Source organism: Rhinichthys klamathensis, unplaced genomic scaffold (genome assembly GCF_029890125.1).
Source record: "Rhinichthys klamathensis goyatoka isolate OS25496 unplaced genomic scaffold, OSU_Roscu_1.1 h1tg000046l_1, whole genome shotgun sequence".
NCBI classification, from domain to species: domain Eukaryota; kingdom Metazoa; phylum Chordata; class Actinopteri; order Cypriniformes; family Leuciscidae; genus Rhinichthys; species Rhinichthys klamathensis.
This window is the reverse complement of record NW_026606593.1, coordinates 2,245,106-2,251,105: the sequence shown is the minus strand read 5'-3', so window position 1 is coordinate 2,251,105 and position 6,000 is coordinate 2,245,106. Positions and strand designations below refer to the sequence as shown.

General features: G+C 36.1%; 1 protein-coding gene across 1 annotated transcript in view; it reads left to right on the top strand.

Moving 5' to 3' along the window:
- The first annotated feature begins 2,208 nt into the window (after positions 1-2,208).
- flrt1a (fibronectin leucine rich transmembrane protein 1a) overlaps positions 2,209-6,000 on the top strand; it is a 32,057-nt gene continuing 28,265 nt past the window's right edge. Inside the window, exon 1 of the mRNA XM_056247351.1 lies at positions 2,209-2,417. The gene's annotated coding sequence lies outside the window, so the exon portion shown is untranslated. The remainder of the gene's footprint in view (positions 2,418-6,000) is intronic.

Sequence of the window (6,000 nt, the reverse complement as noted above, 5' to 3'; positions counted from 1 at the left end):
TGGCTTTTCTTACCCTTTGCATTTCACATAGAGGTCAGAGGATTCAATTTTAGTAGATTAAATTTAGCATTTTTATAGCTATTCAGCATTCTGGCATCAGGCCGAATGGATACGTTTTATTGGCAGATTTTGAACTCCATTGAGAGCGACTGTCAGTTTTAAGAATGACTGACAGACTTTGAAATCTTCTGTCGCTAAAAGGCCCAGAGACACATCCACTAGCAATCTCTCTATACATTGTAACCGATCACTTGCCAATATTCAAGTCTTTAAAAAATAATTAAGGATGGCATTAAATTAATATCTGTATGCTGTTTAATTATTCTTTCTGCATTACATATTCTGGTAGAGTATGTCTGTGTCATGAATTGTTTTTATTTTTGTTCTTGGGTGGATAGATGAAACTTGAGAACAAAAGTAACTCTAAAACAGGCAGTGATTTATTTTACATTCACACTGTCTGTTCAGAATATGATATATCAGCCTGCAACACAAACACAGATACAGTAGCTCTGTTACAATGCCTTACTGTCTACTGCATACATAAGAAGAATTTACAAAGAGGCGGCAAATAAGACATTGAATGAAATGTGACATTTTGAAGTAGAAAGACTGAAATAGAATTTTCTTGTAAAACATACTCCATAATCTTTGTTTTATTTACAACTTTGATTTATTTTTATTTTTTTACAATGTAGGCAGCATCCTATGTGAACTAAAATGAAAATGTGTGATTTGAAACTTCATATGCAGCAATCCTGGTTCACACAAATAGCCTTCCACACATGAACCACACAGGAGACTTGATTCACAATTTATTGCAGTAGATTTAGACATTAGCATGTTGCTTAGCCCAAAAAAAAAAACAAAGCACAGAATGCATAGAACTCTTACATATTTGGGAAAATAGTCAATTTAATCAGGATTGAATTACTGAAATTCTTTGAGAGAAATACATTTATGGTATGGAAGGACTGTGTAAATAGTATGTAGAGAATTTGGGAAACATCTGGTTTCATATGATTTCTAAGGGTGTGTTCACACTTGGTGGGTTCAGATTGAATAAAACAAACTCTGGTGCGATTTCTCTGTTAGTTCAGTTTATATGATGAACACTGCCATCTGAACCCTGGTGCACACCAAACAAGTAAACCGAGACTCCTGAAAAGGGGAAATTTAGCCCAGAACACAGCATTATACACAAAATATACGTCATAAGACTTTTTTTTTTTGGTGTTTAAAATGACAGAGTAAAACACTAAGCGAACTGGGACTAAATGTATCATTTTCTTTTTTGGTTCTGACCAAAAGAACCAAGAGAACCGAACTACAAGCGTGAACACACCCTAAATTACGATTATGGTGGAGATGTTTCATATTGGTTAGGCTGGTTAGAGCTGGTCGAGCAGATTAATGACCTAAACAAGGTTTTACTGTTCTGGGCTGTGTTTCCCAAAAGCATTGTGAGCTAAGTTGATCATAGAGAACATTGGTGGCAATGGTCTTCACACCCTTTTGTCCAAAAACAACACTTTTGGGAAACGCTGCCCTGGTTTCTTGGAATCCATTCACTCCCAATCCATCTTTAACAAATGACCCATTTCTTTTCATACAAAACATCAACAGGACTATACTGTCAGTGTGATGTATCTTTAAAGCTGCCATCACTGAAAACTGTTAGCAACGCTAGCTTAAATCTGATTATTGAATTTTCCCTTTTTGCTTTGTCTACAGAACAACCTCCCTTTGGACTAAACAAAAAATGATGAATGTGCTTTTTCCTTGACTGGTCCGGCACAACAGAAGGGACTCCACTTCAATTAGCGAGGACATCTGAGGACTCTTCTTTCCTAAAGCCAGAACTGAACAATGACAGTGAACAATGGCACATCATCACAAATAACTCCGTTTTGTGGCTTTTAATTCTGAGTGAGGAAGAGAAGTCAGATATTTTGTGAGCCTGCGTGACGTGAAAGAGGATTTGAAGTACCGGCTTGCAACCCAACTGGTTAGTTGGAATTCATGAGGAACGTGGGTGAGCTATCTAATAGTTTTTCCATTTTGAGGGCCATTTTATTGACAAAAGGTGAGCCTATTATTGCTGATTTAAATGATTCAAGCAGTTCCTGTCACGCCATCTTTTTACTGATTGGATAGTCCTTACGGATCTCCAATTTCCTGGACTTTCTGCATGGACCGCCACTCCTCTGGAATAAAACCGCTCAGGATGTACACCGTTGCATCTCACTGATTCTCAGACATCAACTCAATAAGAAGAAGCATACTCGCAGTCTAGCAAACAACAGACAGTCAAACAGCAGGACAGAGATCCAGTGAGTCGATGTGGAGTCCATTAGCTTTCACTGCCAGATCTCCCTCAGAGCTGAAACAGCACCTATTCAGCTTCAGTGTCAGAAGTAAGAGCTCTCTCTATGTTATCTCCTTCTATCCCACTCTCTCCGGCTAGCTTATCCTGATCCTGCTATTGACAGATCTGATGTCCAAGTCAAACTTAAAAGAGTACGCTAGCTTTGTTGTCCTGTTTTCAGGCTACTTTTGTGCCACCAGAATTGTCAATTGATTTGGACAGTATGTGGTTAAGGTCCATAATAAATAAGCAGTTATTGACAAATTATTTAGTGTAAACTAAACGGATTTTAAAACCTAGTGAGCTGCCTCCGTAGACAGCATTTGTAGGCATCATAGACACATAACACAAAGATTATTCCACATTTTAGGCTGCTTTCAAAGATATCTTGTTTTAACCAGATTGTAAAGCAGCATTGCATGAATTCTCCAAGATAATTCTCCAATTAAATGGCAGAAAAAGCTGAAGATATACTTATATGCATACTTATGTTGAATACTGGTGGCATGGAGGCTGGATGTATGAATATTTAATACTGAAACGTATTGATAAATTACTATTTTTTTCCAGTTAAATTCTGTGCAAGAACTGAAAATGAATGTTAAATATGAGATGTTGGTCTAGGGGTAATATTTTCAACCCAGGCTCATTGGAAAACATGTCTACGATGACATTTATACAAAATGTTATATGTTGCTTCTTGCCATTTTCACAACACTTTTAAAGTTCAAAGTGATGCAAAAAGCATGTTCAGTTTGAACCGAAACAGATAAATTAAAACTCAACGTAAAAGGTTAATGCTCTACCGCATTTGAAAATAACGTACCACAAACACTAAACCCAACCCTAAACATAACCAATACTGTTAACAAAAGAAATGTAAAATAAAATTTGCTCTTTGAGCTTATTTATCATGACTCAAGTCAGTGTTGAGCTACAAAGCAAGTTTACTACATCATAGAGCTGGTTATGTGAAACTAACATTAAAATGTACTTATTATTTACAAATCATGCACTGGTAAAGGTGTTTTGAGGTCATAGTAACCATATACAAAAGTAGCTTTATTAATCAGTAACCTACCACTGTTGCCCATTTATAATTTGTGCGAAAAGAAATAAAAGTTGCCACTAGCGTTCATTTCAGCTGGAAACTGGAGTGAAATGTAGGTACATTTAAAAAAATATATAATTAATGTGTTTAATGCATCATCTGTTTTTCCACCTCCTGAGGCTTTGATTATGAGCAGATTCTATGCCTCTAATACTATATTGTACTGAATTGCATTAAAATCCAGTGTATACCATGCATCATCTTACTTAGAGCGCAATATCTTTGGAAATAATGCTTTTCATAGAACTATTGAAACTTGTGATACTGACATTATATACAGGAGAAAGGCTCAATTCGCACACAAAAATACTTACACTAAATGTTTTAATTAGTAATTTAAGTAAAATAATTACTAAATAAAACATTCAGGAGAAGTATTTCTCATTCAAACAGTAGAGCAGATAGAGTGATGACAAAGACAGAGGAACACCAGTTACTTCTCATAAATAATAAACAAAGCTACAGTAACCGAGACATTTATTATTATAGCTTTATAGGATGATTGAAGTTTAAATTTATCATAAGATACAGATTGAATTTGTAAATATATTTATATGTTATGTGCAGTTAATCATGATCAATCACAGAAGCCATGTGCGATTAATTATTTACAAAAAAAGTGATTCACATGCAGTCCTACTTTTTACTTTAATAAATTGCTACTGTATCTTGTGTGTATATCATGATGATTTGGGCACACATTAGTTTGCATTGTATTTATATTTCACTAGAAGATATAGCGAGCCTCATAACAGACAATAGATAAGAGCGCATGTCTTAGAGCTTCCTGCGCTTGAAAGAACATCGCCACTGTTGCTTTTCACAACCGATAACAAATTATAGTGCTGGATTGCCTCTTATTATAATGCACAGCCTGCTCAACAACTAGAGATGTGATGTTTCCTCTGTTTTAGACATTTCCTTGCTGTGAGCTATTTCATAAAGTGTGTGTGTGTGTGTGTGTGTGGGGGGGGGGACATATATATATTTATAATAGGGCTGTAGGTTGATAAAAAAATCCAATTAATTACACGATACGCTGATTAATTAATTACATTTATCACAAATTAAATGCAAATTTCAATATTTGCTGAGAAAACCACCCAGATGAAGAATACATTTGAATTTAAAGGTGCACCCATTAATTTTTTTGTATGTTTAGCTGGTTGTTTGTTCCAATCCAGCATCTCCAAAGTTGCCATGAAATGGATGTAGTGATAGTCTTTTCTTCTCTATTGTGTCGTCTGTTTGAGGGAAACAGCTTTACAAACAAGAAAAAATGTAGATTTGTTTTTCTCCATCAGGAAATGATTGGATGGTTGTGGTTTGCTATTGGTGGATCTCATGTGAGTGACAGTTTGCCCCGCCCCCACGCCAGCAAACACATCATCAGAGAAGAGATGTCGCTGCAAAAATTATTTTGATTCAAGATTACACGGGCACATAATATATTTTAAAAATAATAATATTAATAATAAATTATAACAGAACAAAAATAAGTACTATCAATTTTAATTTCATGGTGACGTTAAAGGATTAGTTCACTTTAGAATTTATTCTCGCCCCCACGTCATCCAAGATGTTCATGTCGTTCTTTCTTCAGTCGAAAAGAAATTAAGGTTGTTGAGGAAACTATTCCAGGATTTTACTCCATTCAACAGGGATCAACGGGTTGAAGGTCCAAATTGCAGTTTCAATGCAGCTTTAAAGGCTCTACTAATCCCAGCCGAGGAATAAGAGTCTTATCTAGCCAAACCATCGGGCATTTTATAAAAATAATAATTAAAAAAATACTTTTTTTTTACCACAAATGCTCGTCTTGCACTAGTTCTGCGATGTGCCACGCATAATCACGTTGAAAGGTCACGGCTTACAACGGAAGTACCGACCTAGTGTTTACATAGCGAACGTGCAAAGACTAAGTCAAATGCCATTGCCAAAATAAATACATAAATAAAAGGTAAAGCAATGATGTCGGGACGATTTTGAAGTTGAAGGAGAAAATGAGATTGTTTTTTCGCCCTACCCTTAGTTTTTGAACCGGAACACACGTGACCTTTCAACATTATTACATAAAGTGTGGCGCATCGCAGAGCTAGTGCAAGACGAGCATTTGTGGTAAAAAAAGTATATGAATGTTTATTTTTTAGAAAATGACCGATGGTTTGGCTAGATAAGGTCCTTATTCATCGGCTGGGATCGTGTAGAGCCTTTGAGGCTGCATTGAAACTGCAATTTGGACCTTCAACCCGTTGATCCCTGTTGAAGTCCACTATAAGGAGAAAAATCCTGGAATAGTTTCTTTTCGACTGAAGAAAGAAAGACATGAACATCTTGGATGATGTGGGGGTGAGTAAATTATCAGGAAAATTGAATTCTGAAGTGAGCTAATCCTTTAAGTCTGACGTCACGTGTCACAGTTTCCGGGTCCAAGCGCTCTATCCCAGAAGCAAACAACATACACACAATGTGCTGTGATACTACTGAAAAATCATGATCATCTCCATACCAAAATCTCAGG